This window comes from Biomphalaria glabrata, chromosome 9 (assembly GCF_947242115.1).
Source record: "Biomphalaria glabrata chromosome 9, xgBioGlab47.1, whole genome shotgun sequence".
Classification (NCBI taxonomy): domain Eukaryota; kingdom Metazoa; phylum Mollusca; class Gastropoda; family Planorbidae; genus Biomphalaria; species Biomphalaria glabrata.
The window spans coordinates 17,954,573-17,977,332 of NC_074719.1; the positions used below are offsets into that span (position 1 = coordinate 17,954,573).

The 22,760-nt window shown below is 34.7% G+C and overlaps 1 protein-coding gene across 6 annotated transcripts in view; it reads left to right on the top strand.

The window, feature by feature from the left end:
• LOC106060356 (uncharacterized) overlaps nt 1-22,760 on the top strand; it is a 117,274-nt gene that overhangs the window by 70,649 nt on the left and 23,865 nt on the right. Inside the window, exon 1 of one of the 6 annotated variants that reach the window (XM_056040226.1) lies at nt 11,909-12,027. The exons of 3 other annotated variants lie outside the window; for them this stretch is intronic. The gene's annotated coding sequence lies outside the window, so the exon portion shown is untranslated. 2 more of the 6 variants (XM_056040223.1, XM_013218193.2) reach the window with 2 other exon arrangements.

A 22,760-nucleotide genomic window follows, 5' to 3' on the forward strand; every position in this document is an offset into this window, starting at 1 on the left:
TTGCGTATTGCTGATGTAGTCACTGATATAATGCATTAGAAACAAAGAAAATGTTATAAGTAAAGCGAATGCATGAATTCATGAATAAAACAATATTATGAATGGAGCTAACATTGACTTACATTCAAATTAAGAATAGAGTTGCACTCATGTAAAAATGCTTTAGAAAAAACACATTTGATTAAAATATAAAATGAATGGAGTATAATTAGTATGTTCATGTGTTAAAGTATAGGCCTATAACTATCTTTGCGAAGAGAAGTTTTATCATCTTAGAGTTGAATTAGAGTTTTAGACCTAGGAATGGAAAGATGTGTAACATTACGGTATTGTCTAATGATAGATTGTTCATCAGGAAATCTAATTCGAAGATGTAAGGAGTGAATTTATGTTAAAAATGCTTTTGAAACACAAATTTGAAGGTTAATTTTATTAAAAAATGAAATCAATAGATTATATTTTGTATTTTCATGTGTCAAAGTAAAAAACTATCTGCGCAAAGTATACTTCTTAAAAGTAGATCTAAATGCTTTTGATATTTTCTCATGTCAACATTGTAAACATGGCCTAGATCCATAAAATACTATAGCTTTAATAGAATCGGTCAACTTTTTTTTTATTGAGGGTCTTAAGTTTGTTTTAGGGCTACAATACATACACTACGGTCTAAGTTAGCACCCAAAGAACATTTCTGCCAAGTTTTATCAAGATTGGTCAAGCGGTTTTGATTTCTACTCATAACATACATACGCATCACATTCTACTTTATAATATAGATATATATTATATCAAGACTGGACATGGACAAGGCGTTGTTTTGTAAAGTCTTCTTATCTTATCTTATATAATACAGACGTTACTTCAAAAAAGAAGATGATTACGTCCTACGCGTCATGCATTTAGTCATGCATATTAACCAATGACTTAAATTCTGCCAAGTCACTGGTTTTCCTGGCTAGCTCAGGCAACCCATTCCATGCTCTAATAGCACTAGGGAAGAAGCAGTATTTGTACAAATTTGTCCTAGCATATGGGATGAGGAATGTGCCTTTATCTTTGTGTCTTTCAGAGTATTTTATTAAATTTTGTTTTTGTATTTGAAGATTATGGTTCAGTGTTTTATGTATGATTGCTACTTTACTTTTGAGCCTTCTGTCCTGAAGGCTTTCTAAATTTAGTGATTTTACTAAAGGTGTTACTCTAGTCAAATGTGAATATTCGTTTGTTATGAATCTCACTGCTCTATTTTGTGTCTGTTCCAGTTTCTTAATGTTTTCTTGAGTTGAGGGGTCCAAAACGGAGGATGCATATTCTATTACTGGCCTAACCAAGGTTAAATAACATTTTAGTTTTAAGTTCTTATTTGATTTATAGAAATTTCTTTTAATAAACCCTAATGCTTTGTTTGATTTTTTTATAGTTTCATCAATATGGGGATGCCATGATAGTTTTTATTTATTATAACACCTAGGTATTTTGCGTTTTTAGTCTGTGTTACTGGTTTGCCATGAATAAGATAAGTAGGCCCCTAGTTATAAGTATTTTTTTTCAACCCTAACCTATGTAATATATAATTTAATTTTTAGATCTAGATCTAGTAATTGAACATCAAAAATAAGAGTATGCCTACTCTCGTCTCATAAGTATTAGTTTTACAATTTTTAGATACATAATCTAGAAAGATCTAGGTAATCAACTAATGTACATAAGATGATATAAATCAACAGACTTGAATTATTTCGATCTGGGATTTTTAAAACATTATCTCAATGGAAACTAACAGGAAATGGCTTTGTTTCAAATATTTGCGTGAATATATAGTTCTGTGATTAATATCCCATTCTAAAGAAAATCCGAGAAATTATTTTGCATTATTTCTAAACTTTCAAAACTAAAGATCATTACTTTTCTAAGACAGAAAAGATTGATTGAGCGACTTTCTTTAGAGCTTGAAAAAGAGTTACGTACATAAAAATCTATCTAGCTATCTATCTATCTATCTATCTATCTATCTATCCATCCATCCATCCATCCATCCATCCATCCATCCATCCATCCATCCATCCATCCATCCATCCATCCATCCATCCATCCATCCATCCATCCATCCATCCATCCATCCATCCATCCATCCATCCATCCATCCATCCATCCATCCATCCATCCATCTATCTATCTATTTATCTCTCTCTCTCTCTCTCTCTCTCTCTCTCTCTACATATATATATATATATATATATATATATATATAGGTCTGTGAATCGATCAATCGCGTATACGAATTTATTTCCGATTTCCAGTCTAGCTATAATATATGAGTCTATGAGTACATCTTTCTAGAATAATTTAAAAGAGAATGTTGCTCTGTAGAAATGTGAGTATTTCTTGAGTCTCTGGATAACGTAACATGTACGCACTATTGACCCACAGGGGCCGTCTATACACAAACTCTTTCAATTAACATATGCTTTTTTTTCTTCTTCTTTCTTGAATTCTATTGAGACTAATTAAAACCATAGCTATCTGACATAATCTTAATTATTTTTGCAAGGCTCTGTCTCTGTCTGGTAAAAAGTTTGAACATGCTTTTTCTTCTATTTCCCTTTCTCGGATCAAGTTAAAACTTTGCACAATTAATCGTTTAACAGTACAAGACATCAACCAATTAAAAAATGGACCAATTAGTTAATTAATTGTTGGTGATTAGTTATTTTGTTTGAAATGGAAATAATTTGAATAAATGCTACTTAATGAGAGATGTGGATGTATGTTTGGATTTAATCCCTTTATTTCGTTTTCAGACGTTTTTCTCCCACTTCCCGTTCTCGGATCAAGTTATAATTCGGCATAATTATTCATAGTCAATGATAATACAGTAATCAATCCAAAGTTTAACCAATTAGTGGATCATTTAGTACTAACAAATTCATATTCTTATATAGCAGATAGAGAGCTAAACTCTGTAATAAATGGCAGTAATTAGCGGTTCTTTCCCTTAAATAGGCTCTGTTTTTTAAGAGTATTTTTCTATTGCTAGTTATTTGGACATGTTTGCTATAACCTTAACTACGTTCATTATGTTCTATTGTTTGTGAATATTTTTTTTACATCTTTCTTAAAACAAAAACATTTGTATCAATTCTGTGCTCCCGTAGCGTAAATATTTTATACAGTAATGAGTGTGGGCGTAGTTCGTCAAAGTGTTAGGTACCAGGAAAAGATAGCTAACATATTCGTTGTATTGAGCAGATCATATATCTATAATACAAGGCAGAAAGTAAGGCGTATGTATGTATGTCTCGAATAAAAATCCAAAACCGTTTAACCAACCTTGAGAAAAATTGTTAAAATGTTCCTTAGATGATGGCGGAGACCGTGTGTATGTCGAAAAGCCCTAAAAATAGACAAACAGTACCTAATTGCATCTCTATTAAAAAACGAAACTACTTTATCAAATCGGGTATACGCGTTTTCACAGTACTTGATACCATCTTCACACTTTTAATTTTATTTTCGTATCAAATAAAAAAAAATCTGAAGGGAGCATTCTCAAAGTTTGAAATAGATCTAAATTAATGCTAGTGGATCAGTAATACCCAAACTAAGGTCCGCGGGCCGTGAGATGTATCTGATTGGTTTGAAAATAGTATACATTTTGTTTTCTGTATTTATAGGGATGTTTAAATCACAAGTTAACATTCTATTTTCTTCTTCAACTAGAAAGGCAGTGAGCTTTTCGCTTCTAAACTGTAAGCTCTTTTGCAGTAGAATACCTTAAAATCTTTTTTTTTTCGGGTAACGTCATTCACTATTTTTAGACATCACAGTTTCGACCAGGGGCTGTTGACACCAATAGTTTCAAGCAGACGTGGTTGGAATAAGTCTATAGTTACCTCCCTTAGCAAGTCCACAATTATTTAGTTGAAGTTAACATTTGTTTTAGGATCTAGATCTATGATGTTTATTTGCCTTGCATTATGCAGATCTAAAGACAACGTTTGAATTTTTGTTTTTATAATACCTCTATTCAAGTCACTAATTCTTAGAACCTGGAGGGTGGAACCTGGACTCGGATCTGAATCACGGCTCTTACGAGTTTCCTAAACATGTAACAGTAGATGTACATCGCTGAGAAAAGAATTGCCAGCTCGTTGCCCATTCGGGGAAAAGTCTAGTTTGATGTTATAATTTTTTTATAGAAAAACAAACTTAATTACATGGCTGATCCAAACTAATTGATACAACTACACTTCGTATAATCTTTTTTTTGTTGTTTTAAGTAACTAAGTAAACTTTAAATAACTTTTAAACAAATTTGTCTTTCAAACAAAATTCAATATGACTTTTATTACAATATTCACAGATTCACATTGAATGAGATATGGATCTAATCATGATGAAAAAAACAACAACAACAACTGATATTGAAACAGAATAGAACTCACAACAACAAAACACGCACCTCTAGATCGTCTGCCATTCTTTAAGATATACAGCTCGACAAGTCAGCTCCTATTTCATCAGCACAGCCACCAACCAAGCGCCAAACCTCACACACACACACTGACGCATAAAAACCTAAGTAAAACACTGAATCATAATCTTCGAATACAAAATCTAATAAAATACTCAGAAAGACACAAAGATAAAGGCACATTCCTCTTTCCATATGCTAGGCCAAATTTGTACAAACACTCCTTCTTCCCTAGTGCTATTAGAGCATGGAATGGGTTGCCTGAGCTAGCCAGGAAAACCAGTGACTTGGCAGAATTTAGGTGATTGGTTAATATGCATGACTAAATGCATGACGAGTAGGACGTAATCATCTTCTTTTTTGAAGTAACGTCTGTATTATATAAGATTGCTCTCTACTTCATTTCAATAAAATTCTGTTGGTAATAACAATATATTCATGCCTTTGAGTCATGTTGATTTATGATGCCAGATGATGTAAAGACCGTCTCAGTGTGCGGGCTACTGTTGATCAGTATATCATGAAATGAACACAACTCATTGTGTTCCTCTATACGATGTCATGAGATTTGAGTGTGTACTTGTTCCTTCTTGACGGTGTGTTGGTATGTAGCACCAAACTGCTGGTAGACAACTAAACCTCTCTAGAAGACCAGCGCACAATTTTATGTATTGATCTTGTATGTAGCCTCCTCCTACACGCAAAACAAATACACACATTCAATCATACCAAACACACACACACACACACCCACACACGAGGTTTTGAATCTTTGTGGCTGAGAGAGAAAAATACTTTTTTCATTTTATTGTCTCTCCAGCTAATGTCAAAGGAACATAGAGCCTTTAATTCTTACCATAACAACCCCATTTGCACTACATCTCAAACACACTCTATTAGCGATGCTCAATGCAAACACACACACACACAAAGTTACAAAAGACATATTCCGAATGGATACACTTTTTATCCACTCTGTAGAATTTGAATGTTGAAATAACTTCAGATCCTGTACTCCTGACATGACTAGAATACGTTTAGAGACAGCATAAAGAGACATTTTTTTCTAAAACACATCCTGGCGAGTCATCAGTTTACTTAGTACGTTTGATTACATTTGATTACATTTGATTGCATTTGGACATCATTTTAAATATTTTTTTTTGTAATGCGCATGTGAAAGGGAACATTAGCATAGTCAATATATATCTAAGTGTATCAACTGCCACGGATCTAGAAGGCTGTCGTTTCTAATAACAACGGAAGCTTTCAGTCACGTGACCACCCGAGTTAAAAAGCACAGCTAAAAAGCTAGAAGGGGAGGAGGGGGGGGTGAGACGATTAGAAAAAAAAAATCCACTACAGTTTTATTGGACTTCTGCTTCTGGTTTTATAGATCATATTTTCGCGCATATACCCCACACACGCATATACCGCACACATGCATATACCTCACACACACGCATATACTCCACACATGCATATACTCCACACATGGTGCACCCCATACAAATGACAAAATAAATAAAAACAAAATTGTACAACTCGCACCTTTATATAAACCACATGTTCAAAGTACCGGTACATTAAGTAACTATTTGTTTTCTTGAGGCTAGAATAAGATATTCACAAAACTTTCCAATGTATATTTCACAACCACACAGCGAACTTAGGAGGTATAAAGACCCACCATAAAGTCCCTATTTTCGTTATACTATGTGTATGAGCAAAATCAAATTGTGAAAACGTGTATAACCCTCGGCTTATATGCGCGAACATACGATATATATATATGGCCAGATCCTCGGCTTCATTGTTATTTATTGTTTGCATTTGCAATACAATTGCCCGCATTTTAAGGCTTCCATCTAACGTACTTTTGAACCCGGGACTTCTCTGTCATCTGTTACTTTGAATAGCCTGCTCTTTCTATTTTCTCTCTCATTCTCTCCCCAATTATGCATTCTTCATTTATCAAACAGATAAAACAGTACGAGTTTAGAGGATTACAAAAATCTGTTGCATTTATTTCGGGCCCGATAATGGCCATTGTGTATTTTCAATAGTGCTTCTAGTTTTAGGTGTAAACAGGCGGACATAATATCGACTATTTTCTTTGAAGTGATTTTTTTAAAAAAGAAAATCTGAGATATTTGAATAATTTGTCACACGTACACACGTTAGAAACCTTTTAAAAACGAGCGTCTGAAGTCTGGATATGTGAGGGGCTTTTGTGAGAAAGAAGTATGTACTCAGAGTCTAGATAGCGCACAGAGAATAGAGTTATTTCAGCATTATGTCTCAAGGGGGCGGTGCCTCACTTCCAAGCTTTTATAATTCAACACGGAAGAGTTGCATGGAAGAGCTGAACAAGTAAATTACACCCCCCCCCCAATCTAGCGTTTTGTTTCACGTGTTTATGTTTGTGTGTGTGTGTGTGTGTGTGTGTTACTAGACACGTTGATCCTTTCAACTAGACATCATGTGAACCAGGATTGTTGGACGCTATACACTTTGAGAGATCTGCCGAGAAGAACAGGATAAGTTGCTGACTTGATATAGAACTAGAACAGAACTAGTAACTGATACACCCCCAAATGCGATATAACATAGTTGTCTGTTAAAAAGAGTAAAAATAAAATAATCACGAAATCTCAGAAATGTGGAAAATAAAAGCGGTCCCTATATTCCACTCTAATTGTCTATAATGTCAATGTATAATGAACATATATGCCATCCATCCCAGTGGCGCTACATCCCATGGAGGGGCCCTGACCTGCTTTAGCACATCTCTCCAAGTCTGATCTATCCTGGGCTTTACGTCTCCAAGCCCGGACATTTAGCTGTTGTAGATCTGCCTGTAAGTCATCAAGACACCGTGCTCATGGTCTGGCACCCGCCTCATGTTTTTTGACGTTGAACAATCTTTGCTCCTCTGTTCGCTGACATTCTTTCGAGGTGACCTGCCCAATGTCATCTGTTCCCTTTTATTTCCGTCACTATGGAGGGGGTCTTCATATAGTTGGTATACTTTTAAGTTGGTGCGAATCCTAAATCCGGTTTCCTCATGTATGGTACCATAACTTTTTCTGAGGATTTTTCTTTCCCAAATGTTTAGCAGTTTTATTTTGTTTTTTGGTCAGCGTCCAACTTTCACTTGCATATGTGACTACAGGTCTGATGATGGTTTTGTAAATGTTTTTTTTTTTTGTCTTCTTAGGACATATATGCCAGTAATTGGAAATATATTCTAGTGTTAGGAACTCAAAAAGAACAATTTATCATCCTAGAATATTCATGAAAAAGAGAACGATAGCGCTCGATATCTCTTATAAATGCACATAGCTCTAGGCCTGCTTCAAGTAGTTGTTAATTTAAACTTTATACATAGAACTATATAATTTTCAAGCAGAAGTCAAGTCCATCAATGAAGACATACACAAGTATGCAAAACTCGTTCCGCTTATCTGTAGGTTGAGAAGTAAGGACTAGGCCTCCTATCCAAAAGCTGAGTCTATGTTTCAGTCAAACCTCGGTTCACTATCAGCCCAGTTGTCTGGGACGTTGTTTTTACAAACCTCTATCGCGAAGATGTTTTTGAAAAGTTTGAGTCGTAGTTAAAGGTAAACAAAGTCTTTCGATGCAAAACATGTACCACATTGTATACAGCTCATTTTTTTAAAAATACTTTATTACAAGGCCGTGCTTCTTGAACTTATCACACATTCAGAGAATTCAGCGGAACATTTTGCTTTTTTTTTGTTGGATTATTTCCTATTGGCTAAAATAAGAAAAAAATAATGCTAAATGTTGATCTACTGTAACTACAACTACAAAAAAAAAAAAAAAAAAAATTACACTTAAAGCTTGTATAGGGGAAAGAACTGCACATTTACAACCGCTTATTTAGCTATTGCGAGAATTATTTGCCTTTTCTATATCAAACATAGGGGTCACGGTGGCTGAGTGGTTAAGCACTTGTTTCCGAACTTGAGGTCCTGGATTCGAATCTCGGTGAAGACGGATTTTGAATATCGGGATTTTTAGGGCGCCTCTGAGTCCCCCCCCCCCCAAACTCTAATGGGTACCTGACTTTAGTACAGGCGGTTGGTCGTTGTGCTGGCCACATGATATCCTGCTTGATAACCGCTGGCCAAAGAAACAGATGACCTTAACATCATCTGCCCTATAGACCGCCTGGTCTGAAAGGGAAACTTTACTTACTTTTTTTTTTATATGAAACATAATTAATTAATTACATCTAATTAATATATTGATTGTTTGTTTTTTTTATTGATTCGTGTGTTGTTATTAACACTGAATATTTGTGCAAAGTTTCAACTTAAGACAGGAATGGGAAGTGGGAGAAATAACTGGTACAAACATTGTACTAGACAGACAGACAGACAGACTGAGTGAGTTGATTTATGGGAGACATAACTGGTACAAACATTGTACTAGACAGACAGACAGACTGAGTGAGTTGATTTATGGGAGAAATAACTGGTACAAACATTGTACTAGACATACAGATTGAGTGAGTTGATTTATGGGAGACATAACTGGTACAAACATTGTACTAGACAGACAGACTGGGTTGATTTATGGGAGACATAACTGTTACAAACATTGTACTAGATAGTCAGAGTGAGTTGATTTATGGGAGACATAACTGGTACAAACATTGTACTAGACAGACAGACTGAGTGAGTTGATTTAAAAAAAATTAATTATACTATTGGTAATAAATTACTTTGTTTGGTATCATAAACAAGGTAAGAAATAGTACTTGACTGAAGTGGTGGTAAACGCTGAATTAGTCCCTTTTATATTAGGCTGCCGTCTCAGGCTTAGTGAACACAAACATGAACTAGAAACAAGAGATACAATTTGTTATGTTCATAGACTCTTCACTAGCAGAGTGGTTACTGCATTGGCTTGAGAAGCCTAAAGGTCTGAAATTGCGCTAAACAAAAAAAAAAAAAGGTTCAAAAATATTTCTAATCGCACAGATTTATTGCTGTTAGTCTAGATCTATTACAAATGTGATTACATGACTGATCCAAATCATAGACTATATATATACAGGACTGCCAACTGTGCGCACCACGCCTATATTATTCAATTTAATAAGTCCCATTACACCGAGGCGTGTTTGGTTGCAGGGTAGTGCTAGAAGAATGACTTCCGGTGAATTAGTTTACTATATAAAGAAACCATCACTAAAGATAAACACTACGTTCAAAATATTTCTTAGTCATAATTTTGGTAACAGTGCTATAGACATAGCCAGATTTTTATAACATCAGAATCTGATTTACCAACTTAAAAAAAGAGCATTTACATAGATATTGTTCTAACTAGTTTATATCTATCTATATATCTATCTATATCTATATATATATAATTAAAAACCCATTAAGTCATTTTTTTTCCCAAAACAAATTATAGTAGTGTGTATGGTCGTATCTGTAGATATAGTCTATAGCCATAGGTCACTAAGTCTGGGTCAAAGTTTACATGTTTACTACGTGTACAATAAATTTGTATTGAAGTAGGAACAATGATTCTAGAAGTCTATTAGGTGAAGACAAATTTGGAACAATCAATTTTTTTTATGGCTTCAAATATAATTGGATGTTATTTAGGATTTAATTATTTATAGTTCAAAAAATTAATAACTTGAAGAGCTGAAAGTTGTATGCATATTTTTCAATTATTCATAAATACACTATTGCTTGTAATTTTTAATGGCTTCATTCTCCATTAATATATATATATATATATATATATATATATATATATATATAATGCATACTGCATGCTATCTTTAAAAAAACTACAAAATTTTTTTAAAAGATAGGTATAGAATCCAGATGTAAATAACAGTTGGTTAAGATGTCAGTGTGTAGGCTCAGGGACTCACTATTGTTTTTTTTTTTTTTAGACTGACTCACTCACAGACTTAACTTCTATTACCCATTATAGGCCTATAGGCTACCTAAGTAATAAATGACACTCTCAAAACTGTATTGACTCTTTCATTAATCGCTTATTTAACTCATTTTAATAGTATACAATGTAAAAAGATATTGTCAAATGTGATGAAAAGAGAAATATATTATCCAAGCTGGCATTATCATTCAAACATCGTGAATGTCCTAAAATAAGTTTATACCGAAGTACCTCGTCTCACATTTTGGAGTTGAACGAAAATTATGCTTAGTTACCCCTAGTGTTGGCAGTCCTGTATATATATATATATATATAGTCTATGCTCCAAACAAATGAATGTACATAAATATAAGCTTTTTTTTTTTTAAATATTTTTTTATTTCGCTTGTTTTGTTTCTTTTCTTTTTTTTTTCAATAGTTTAAACGGAAACTTAAAGCTGGAAAACTTTATTAAATAAGTTAAATAAATTGGATTGTAATTTTTAGCTATAACATTTCATAACATTACATGTCGATAAGTCAAAAAAAAAAGCTGGAAAACTTCAAGGAGATAACTGGGTTTAAAACTTGTAGTGAAAATCTACATGGAGAAGTGATGAAATAATAGTATTGCATTACCGCCACTGCTCTGACATTAGTGAATCTTATAATACCCTGATGGCCTGATCTTACCTAATGCTACACTGCTCTGACATTAGTGAATCTTATAATACCCTGATGGCCTGATCTTACCTAATGCTACACTGCTCTGACATTAATGAATCTCATAAATACCCTGATGGCCTGATCTTACCTAATGCTACACTGCTCTGACATTAGTGAATTTACACTGCCCTAAACGCAATGCTCTCTTTACTGCTCTGACATTAGGGATGTCTGCACTGCTCCTTCATTGTGAATCTTGAAAGTCCCAGACCTCAATGAACCCTGGACTGAATTGACATTAGTGAACTATGCACTGATCTGACACTATTGAATCCTGCACTGATCTGACATTAGTGAATCATGCACTGACTCAGCATTAACGAACCATGCACTGAGTTATTAGTAAACTGCTCCAACTTTAGTGAACCTTGCAATGCCCAGACCTCATTTAAATATGCACTGATGACATTTATGGATATTTCACTGATCTGACTTTTGACATTAGTGAGCCCATTCGCTGCTCCGACAATAGTGAACCATTCGCTACGCTGACAACAGTGAGCCCAGCGTAACGCTAACCATCTTCACCAGCTTTATTACGTTATCTCTGCAGCGGCCAATATTCTCAGCAACAGAACCTTTCTCAAGTACCATCCCCTGCGAGCTCAGCGAGCTGAATAAATAGATCTCAGTCTAGATCTAGTACGACTTGCTCCATCTGTTTCTGTTCTAATTATAAAACTTGAGCGGGCCACTATTGGCTCAATTACTGAGTCTCTCTTAACTCTGAAGATAGAAAGTTCCGCGCGCAGGCTTTTTTTTTTTTTTTAAATTGAGTGTGAGCGTAATGGGAGTGGTATGCATGTTTCAAAACATTAAATACTGAGCGTGCTGCACAAAGGGTTTAAAATTCTTAACTCAAGTCTACAATGAGAATGCAACATTTCTCTACAGTGAGTAGTGGTAGACTCTAGTTGTAGGACCCGTTGTCAGTGCTGCACGATTCTCCTTTGTGGCAGGTTGTTGTTATTGAGTTCATTCATTGAAAAAAAAGTCATTCTAATCACAACAAAATAAAGCAGTCTTAGTCTTAGTCTTGAAACATTGTTACCGAAAAATCGTTTTAAAAATTAAGTCGACATTCAAGATGTTTAAAGTCTATGGGTACAGTGTTATCTACTCTCAACAGCTAGTGTTGTGTTGTTGTTATTCGGGCGAGCGGTGATCTATTTATAAAAGGGGGAAAAGGAACAAACCAAAAATGATTGAGAGTTGTTTATATTGAACACTTTTGCTAATAAATACAATAGCATTGTGTGTGTGTGTGTCCATGTATTTCTAATGGGATGCTTTGTAATTCATGGTAAAGGCTGTGTAAGTATGGAGCTCCAATGAGATCAGTGTTGATACTATGGGCGTTGTTTTCGGCCTGGACCGACTATGTAAGTAATACCTGACTCGTGTGTAATGCTTATAATTAGGCTAGACTAGCGGCACACACTCATACAAACACAGTCATAAATATGGTTTCTGGTCATCCAAATAATAGATTTCGTTTCAGTTCATTCAAGACGTACATTCTTCAAAACATTTTTTTTTTGTCTGTTATGCTCTAATACAGGGGTGGGCAAATGTCGGGTATGCTTGAAACAAGATGGAGCTCGATCTTTCACTGTGAAAAATATTTAGTGCTTTTTTTTTAATAAAGATTATCCCAACCATAAACTCTGAACAGGAAAGTTTGCACAAAGCTGCATGAAACATCATTTGTTATAAGGGACACCGAGATAACCAAACTTATCAGAGACAGGGGTTTTAACCATAGGCAGTTGCGACAAGTACTTGAAGATCCAGAAACAATATATTCCGTTGCATCCGCTGGCTTAGCATGGGCAAAATTATTAGAAGAATATAAAATCTCAAGGAATAATTTTTTATGTTTCTTGAAGTACCTTGACTGACCTTGTTACTAATATTTCTAATGAAGAGTGGGAGACAGATTTTATATATTTCATAACAATTATTGCAATGGGTTGTTTGCATTTGAAATGTAAATGCATGTTAAATCTTCTCAAACAAAGCATTATCATTGCTCCATGCAAGCAATAGAAAATAGGTTTTGTCTTTTTTTTTGTTGAAAGGCGAAACTATTTCTTGTGAAATGGTTAAAAGTACAAGGTAAGGTTAAGGTTCCTTAATTGTCGAATTTATAAAAGCAAATTTTTGAGACTTCAAGAACCAGTTATCAGTACCATCAGCTCACCATTTAGCGCGGAAGCTGATTCAGCTCCAGAAGACATACATCCAAGCAAATTATGACCTGAAAAAGAAGCTCCAGTCAGTAATTCCTCGGGAGTGTCATGGGTGACAGAAATTGTATTTCCACACTTAAAAAATCTTTGCTGTTAAGAGTCCACATTATTTAGGTCCACATACATACATGTGGACTAGTATTTTTTTTTATGTGGAAACTGAACAAGTGTAATCACAGGCTGATGCTGACTGGATGTAATTTGACAGCAGTCACAATGATAACAACTAGTAAGCTAGTTCCACAGTTCCAGAACATTATGCTCGAGTGTAAACAGCTAAATTCTTAAAAACTTTACATTTGCGGTGAAATGGTGTGATGTAAAAAGACAGTAGCAATTTTTTTTTTAAATAGTAAAATTGTTTTCAGAAATGGCGAGCTCATGTTGGAATTCCTCAATAGAGATTGTGAGGAAAAAAACGAAAAATTAATGTATAATACAGTATAAATCAGAATTAAAAGACATTACACACAGTTAGCTAGTGTATATTTCTAAGTTCTAAGTACACACACACACACACACATATATATATATATATATATATATATATATATATATATATATATATATATATATATATATATATATATATATATATATATATATATATATGGCTCCTTCTGTCTCGTAAGACAATGGATGCGCCCAGAAGAGTCACTGGCTTTGGTTACGTCTTGAGACGGGGCAGAATCTGGAGTGGCTGATCAAGTCAATTCTGGATCGGCAGAGTTTGCCACAGTTCGAGCATTTATATTCATCTGTCCTAGGGCTCACCTCGGTAAGATAGTCTTGGGCGGCCCTTGGGTCTGGCTCCCTCTGTTAGCTCAACGTACAGGATGTCTTTAGGGATTCTTCCATCTGGCATGCGAGTGACATGACCGAGCCAGCGTAGTCTTCTCTGTTGAAGGAGAACATAGATGCTGTGTATGTTGGCCCGTGTCAAAACTTCCTGGTTGGTGACACAATCCCTCCAGGAGATGCACAGTATGCGTCGCAGGCAGCGTAGGTGAAAGCTATTTAATCTGTGTTCTTCACGCATGTAAGTTGCCCAGCTCTCACTGCCATAGAGAAGTGTGCTCAGAATGCAGGCATTGTAGACAAGGATTTTTGTTGCCGTGGTCAATTTGGTATTTTCCCACACACGCTTAGAGAGTTTTGACATTGCTGCAGAAGCCTTCCCTATTCTTTTGGTCAACTCAGTGTCTAAATCTAGGTTGCTGGCTATTGTTGTTCCCAAGTATGTGAATTCCTGCACCACCGTAAGTGTGTGATTTCCAATGTGTATCACTGGTATTTCTGCAACATCTTGTGCCATGATTTCAGTCTTGGAGAGGCTAATTGTGAGGCCAAACTCTTGACAAGCAGCTGCCAGTGCATTCACAAGCCTCTGTAATCCTTCTTGTGAATGAGATATATATATGCGGCCCCCCAATCCCAAAGTTTGTTTGAATGGATTAGCGTGTTTTGGTCCTAACTAATAATAATAGTGTCATTATTATCCATAAGATAAAAGATGAGTCCAATGTTCACATGACTAAGCAAACCGAGTCATAATGCTCATTATATTAATTAGCTTTGTAGGGAAAGACGATCGACAGAGAGCATGTGTGGTGCCCCAACGGTTATACAGACTAAGAGAAATTTCAATTGCTTCGTGACAATATAAATTCATTTTTACAAATATTATTTCAACTCAATCTGTCTCTCTGTCTGTCCGTCTGTCTGTCTAGTAACATTTTTTTGCATGTTATTTCTCCCACATCCATTTTCTGATCCAGTTTTAACTCTGCACAATTATTCCTAATCGAAGACTATAAACGAATGTAAAACAAATTAACCAATTAGTTAATCAATAGTAAATCATTAAATAATTTTCATAGAAAAGGGGGAAATAAACCTTGTAGTGTTGAGAGATATGGTCCTGGTTGTGTTGTGCTTTACCATATATATATATAATGTGTAACCTTTGTTTCTTTTTAAGTATTTTTTTAATTTCACTTGAGCACGTATAGTTCTGGCGTGTATCAGCGTGATTGGGTCCTCTTCATCAAGCCAATGTAGCCTCTCTATATATATACACTGTCTAGTTGTGACTAAAATACACTTTGAGTTAAGTCGTATCTCAGCAGTCAACGTTTATTAGATATAAAATAGAATATAACAACTTCAAGATATAAAATAGAATATAACAACTTCAAGATATAAAATAGAATATAACAACTTCAAGATATAAAATAGAATATAACAACTTCAAGATATAAAATAGAATATAACAACTTCAAGATATAAAATAGAATATAACAACTTCAAGATATAAAATAGAATATAACAACTTCAAGATATAAAATAGAATATAACAACTTCAAGATATAAAATAGAATATAACAACTTCAAGATATAAAATAGAATATAACAACTTCAAGATATAAAATAGAATATAACAACTTCAAGATATAAAATAGAATATAACAACTTCAAGATATAAAATAGAATATAACAACTTCAAGATATAAAATAGAATATAACAACTTCAAGATATAAAATAGAATATAACAACTTCAAGATATAAAATAGAATATAACAACTTCAAGATATAAAATAGAATATAACAACTTCAAGATATAAAATAGAATATAACAACTTCAAGATATAAAATAGAATATAACAACTTCAAGATATAAAATAGAATATAACAACTTCAAGATATAAAATAGAATATAACAACTTCAAGATATAAAATAGAATATAACAACTTCAAGATATAAAATAGAATATAACAACTTCAAGATATAAAATAGAATATAACAACTTCAAGATATAAAATAGAATATAACAACTTCAAGATATAAAATAGAATATAACAACTTCAAGATATAAAATAGAATATAACAACTTCAAGATATAAAATAGAATATAACAACTTCAAGATATAAAATAGAATATAACAACTTCAAGATATAAAATAGAATATAACAACTTCAAGATATAAAATAGAATATAACAACTTCAAGATATAAAATAGAATATAACAACTTCAAGATATAAAATAGAATATAACAACTTCAAGATATAAAATAGAATATAACAACTTCAAGATATAAAATAGAATATAACAACTTCAAGATATAAAATAGAATATAACAACTTCAAGATATAAAATAGAATATAACAACTTCAAGATATAAAATAGAATATAACAACTTCAAGATATAAAATAGAATATAACAACTTCAAGATATAAAATAGAATATAACAACTTCAAGATATAAAATAGAATATAACAACTTCAAGATATAAAATAGAATATAACAACTTCAAGCCAAAAGCCGCTGGCCATATGAATAGCTAACAACACAAATATAATCCAATATGAACACTTGTTTTATTTCCTTACCAAATCAACACTGTATACTGAACACGGCGGCTCTCTAGTGAGACTAACAGCTCTTTTAAAAAAAAATTTACTTCCTCTCAATAAAATTGTCATATAATGTCACAATGAGGCTTGAAACAAGTCTCCGGGCAGACAATGACCTGGACTGCATCAATTTTAGCACAATCTGCAGGTTGCAACTTCTGGGTCTTCGTAAAAAAAAGTATAAAAAAAAATCCCCTTACAGACCTCGCGATCTCTAGGTCAGATGATGTCAAGGTCATCAGTTTCTGTGGCCCACGGTTAACGAGGGTGTCATGTGGCCAGCTCAACGATCAACCACGTTTACTTTTCCCCAACTAATGTCAGGTACCCATTAGAGCTGGGTGGACTCAGAGGCGCCCAAAGATCCCGAAATTAAAAATCCCAGTCATCACCAGGATTCGCTTTACCACTCAGCCACCGCGCCTCCTTCGTAGTCACAAGAAATAATGCACTACCCCCCCCCCCTTAGCCTACGGAATCGAAGACAACGCCATAAATATATTCATGGTTGATATTCCCGCTCCGAAAGTTCTAGATGTAGTTAGGATAGGTCTGGTTAGAGTTCATTGAGCAAAGTGTTCAACTGTGGGTTAGCACTCAGCACAAACTTTGACATCAAACTCAAAAGGGAGATGTAGATCAAATCTTTTATTTTTTTTATTTTTACACAGCACACCAGGTGCGCTGTAAACTAAATGGTGAAAGCGACCAATCAATCGTCAGTCAAAACATTAATTAACATCCCAGCTGCCTCAAGCACACCTGTTACACAGACTAACTTAGTTGAACGTCTCGATTGTCAATTTTGTAAATTATCTTTAAAAAAAAGACTTCAAAGAAAAATATATATTTATTTGTATGTACCGGTAGTACCTTAAGCAGTTTTATGATTTGGAAGTAAGAGATACTTTATAATCAACCAATGAAAATGTTTTTAATTTTCTATTTAGAATGTTTGGATATAGATCTACATATGCGGTTTTAAATAATATATAACGTGTTGAAGATATGAAAATACTTTAAACTTTAATCTTGGTTGTGTGTTCTTTACATCTGCCTCCTCTCTGTTAACTCTGTTTAACTAACGTTGAATCTAGGGAGGGGTATTCTTTGGCTAACCCATTTGCGTTTAATCAGCGTTTCTCAAACTGTTTGGCGCACCACCCTAGAACGGCCTCTGTAAAGTGGCTCGACGTCCTGACTAAAGGGTGCGACACATTTTTTTTTCAAGGAACATAACATTTTAAAATCTTTCTAATCAATCATATTCATGTTTGAATATTAACCAAGTAAAATGACATCAAAATATAAGGCTTGTCTTCGAATCAGAAGATTAATGAGGAATGCAGTATTTTCCGTGGCAACGCAGCCCCAGCTGCGATCTAAATCCAGCACAGACATAACCATTTTCCGTCGTTGCTCGATTGATTTTCTTTTAGCCGTCTACGTCTGTTCTCGGCACTGGACTTTCTTTTGGTCTCAAATATGTATCCCGCGGCCTTTGTAAGTGATCTCCAGGTGTCTCGTTTCGAAGCCACCTGCAGCCAGGTGTTCTCTTCTATGTCATTTAAAGCATGTGTGTTGCCTAAACTGGTTTTTAAAACATTTCCATGGGGCACCTCTGTCGACCCCTTTTCAGCTCACCAAAAAAAAAAGAACTGCTTTTATGATACGTTAGTTTCCCAAACCTGATGCATCCCCTGCCCTGCGTAATTGTCGGACTATAAGAAGTCCCTCTGTACTGTCCATAAAAATAAGAGAAATTGTGTCATCTTTTAATAGGTAGGCATTGAGAGCATACGTCCTAGTTCGAGGCATCTGCAACAATATCGACTATAAACTCTTGGAAGAAGACATTTCAAAGAGTCTTCAATCACGTGAGTCTTCGAAAATTTCTTGAGGTCCACACAGGAAGGATGAATGGTGACAGTTAGACACAAAGGTTCAGGCAGCCTTAGCACGGGACACTGTCCGTCTGATAGGAGCCTACTTTGCTAGAATCCGGGAGAACCACGATTCCAGATATCCGACACTGTGACACAGTAAACGACACAGTAGAATACATCCTCAATGATGCAGTGTGCTCAGAGACACATTCGAAGATACGACTAGTCGTGGAACAGATAGAACTGGTACATGCGGGGATCTTGCCCTATACGGAGACAGACCCTACAGAACACTGCCAGATACCTGGACCATGCTGTAAGGGAATAATCCCAGCACGGAGCCTTACTGCATGGAGGCTTACAAATGGGGCAGATGTTCTCCTGACTGATGTACATTGTTAACCACTTTTGCGTGCCAAAAAGAAAGGTCCACAATAAGACGATCACGCTTATTACAGACGCATTATTGGCATAAATGATCTGATCTTAAATACCTCCAATGTTCATTGCATATATAGGCTAGTGGCGCCTACAAGTCTTAAATCGACAAGCGACTTTTTTTCTTCTTTTACCAGGATGAATAGTGTGTTCTGATTTCACTAAAACATTTCAATATCGGCTTTGTGAAGGAAATTTTGTGTTTGTTTGTCAAAGTTAAATGTTTGAGAAACACTGCCTTTAATGTTAACAGCCTAGGGCACAAGACTAGTTAGGCTTTGACGGATGCAGAGTTTGTTCATGACGCTATACAGTTGAGAAAAAAAGGATGCTTGTGCTAAAACATGCTATATATATAGTTTAGTGTTGGCCATTAAATGTGTTTGGCAGAGTGTATAAAATATAAGACACCTCAGTTAGAAAGAAAAAAAAAAAGGATGTAGTAGCAGTTTTCCATAAGTCATTATAAGAATACTTTACTCTTTAATTCTGTCTGTCATTCACACTCAGTTTCTTTCTTTCGCTCTATGCCATTCTTTCTCTCTCTCCTCTTTCAATCTCCTTCTTTTCTCTCTCCTATTTTCTCCAATTTGCTCTCTTTCTCTTTCATTTTTCTCTGTTTTTCTCTCTGATTTTCTCTTTCTCTCATTTTTTTCTATTCTCTGTTGGTCTCTATCATTCTCTCTCTCTCTCTCTCTGCTAGTGATAACATCTAAGTTAATTACTGAGGCTCTTACATTCGCTTCACTACATCTTGATTAGTAAAGGTAACAAGATACCTGTATTTCGCTGTATATCATGCAGTTTTATTCGTGGCAACAAAGTTTAAAATGTAAAACTAACTTTAAAAAAAAACTTTGATCTCTGTGGGAAAAAATATTTTTTAAATGTCAACAAAGTCAACGTACTGATAGACATAGATCTAGGTTTAGTCTTTGTTATAAATTTAATCCATAAATGTTGAAAAAAAAAAAGAAACCCGTTGACACTATTTGTCAATCAAATATATTAATTTATGTATTTAAAAATAAATTTCGGACACCCATTTGGGCCACCCCCCCCCCAGGTGGAGGCCCGGGGGGATCTTAAAACTCTCCCCCCTCCCCCCTTAGGTACGCCACTTCCCGCTGAAGGGGGGTTTAAAATCAAAACCACCTTTGGCTACGTTCATAGCACTCTGAGTGCGTAATTTGCTTTTTTTTAATATTGAGAGGTATTTTTTAGCTTTCAACCCCTCTAAAGGTGTGTGTGTGTGGGGGGGGGGGAGGTTAAACTCAAAACCTCCTTTGACTACGCTCTTAGCATTTTGATTGCGTAATTTACTTTTTTTCTATAATGAAGAGGTGGTTGTTAGCTGCGATAACCCCGCTGGAGCAGCGATGCTGATAGAATCTGGTGACTGATGTATGGATAATCATATATTGAAGATGGAGTTTTATCGTACATTTTGGTGGGGGGTTTAAAATCAAAGTCTTCCTTAGCTATGCTCTTGGAATTTGGGGATTTTCGTTTGCATTATTTTTTTGTTTTGTTTTGTTTTAAAGAAGAGGGGGATTTAGCTGCAAAACTCCCTGCTAGGAGGTTTTAAACTCAAAACCTCCTTGGCTGCGCTGGGGCAAGTGATGGTTTAGTATTAAAATATCATCTAAAATAAACAAAATCATAGCAAAGAATCAGTCACTAAATTCCGATTCCCTCCCCCGCCGAAGGGGGGGGGGGGCTAATGTCGGGGGTTGAGGGTTCAACCCCCCCCCCCAACTGGCTACGCCCATGCGCTACCTTCATCTTGTTCAATATTTCCTCTCTCTCTCTCTCTCTCTCTCCCAGCCCATGCTGGAGTTCTAGTCCACTCATTTTTACATATCAACTCACTCTGTCTTTCTGTCTGGCAAAAGTTTTGAACACCCATTCTTGGATCAAGTTGAAAATGTACACTATTATTTACAGTACTTAACAAAACATGAATCAATAATAATTTAAAAAAAACAACAACCTACTTTATCAATAAATTACGGATAATTTTTTTGTTTGCTAATAACAAGGAAAATTAATCCTTTAATATAAAGCGATATGGCTAAATATGTGACGCTTTGTCCTCTTAGATAATTATACACGTTATTTCTCTATGCACGTTATTTCTCCCATCCTCGTTCTTGGATCAAGTTGAAACTTTCTACAATTATTAACTGTACCAAACAAAACTAGATTGTACATTCTTGAGATATATAGTCTGAAATGTATAGTTCTTCCCCTTAGATAAGTTTTTAAAAAAAGTAATTTTATATTTTGCTTGTTAAAAAAAAATTTGGTCTGTATTTCTAAGCGATACTTTTTTTTTCTTGCCTAAATCTTAAAAATGTATCTCGTTCTGTCACAGTCAACTTTACATTTTACACCATAAGATTGTTACAAACATTGTAGTATTAATAATTTTATAGTCATTATTTTCTAAATGTAAATACAAAAATACCGCCTGTATTATTTAGAAAACAAAAGGTCTGTTGTTATCGTATAGTCTACTCTATTACATCCTCCTATTAAAAACTGTTAACTCGCCAATCTAGTACACACCCTTCCTCCTGTTCCTCCCTTTGATGAGATCCAAGGACAAGCACTTTTGTGACTAATGTAAATATGTTTTTCTTTTTTCTCTCTTATATTGTCTCCCCTTTCTTGAGAAAAAAAAACAACAACAACCTAGTTCACTGTTTATTTTGTGTGTGTCTTGATTTAGCTCTCTCTCTCTCTCTTTCTCTCTCTCTCTCTGAAATCAGTGCGTTACAACTTGCGTGAGTTCTAAAATATCTTATATATTGCAGACGTTACTTCAACAAAGAAGATGAAAATGTCATAGCCAATGATTTTCTTTATTGAAAACTTTCTCTCATAGACAAAGCAAGACATAATCTCTTTTCACCTTTATCACTTTATCACAATGATCTCTCTCTCTCTCTCTCTTCTGTCCTCGTAACTGTTTCTTTTGAATAAGTTGTTTCCCTTTTCGGTTTCCTAGCAAACATTTCCCTGCTTCATCAACAACACACACACATGTATTTTCTTCGTTTCCTTTTTTCAAGTATAACTTTCTATTCTTAGACTTCACCGTTACTTGGTTATAAATTGAAGGAAGCGTGTTAACTAAGGCTAAGAAGCTTGTCATGGATCAAAGTTGTTTTAAATTCAAGTTATCGTGATGTGACCTCCTCCTTTAAATGAGTATAGACGCTACCTTCAGTATACATTTGAAGCCTTCACATGGGAACAAAAGAGTTACATTCGATTACTTTCAAACTGAATCATCAGTCAGTGGCACAGCTGGGCTTTAGGATCTATAGGGTTGTTTATTTGTCCCACATAGATATCCTTTGACTTAACCAAGGTCTAGACTAAAATAATCATAAAGATTAATTTGAAACTGAACTTAAGTTCTTTCGTCGATTGAGCTGAGGTCTTGAAGGTAATCAAATTGTTATTATTATTATTACTATTATTGTATAATAATAGTAATCAGAGGCAAGCATATAGAATCAAAATGTTTATTAACAAATGTTTCAGTATTTCTTTAAATTTTTATATACCAAATAGATCTATAATATATAATGATGGACCACGGAATGAAAATTAAAGTCTAT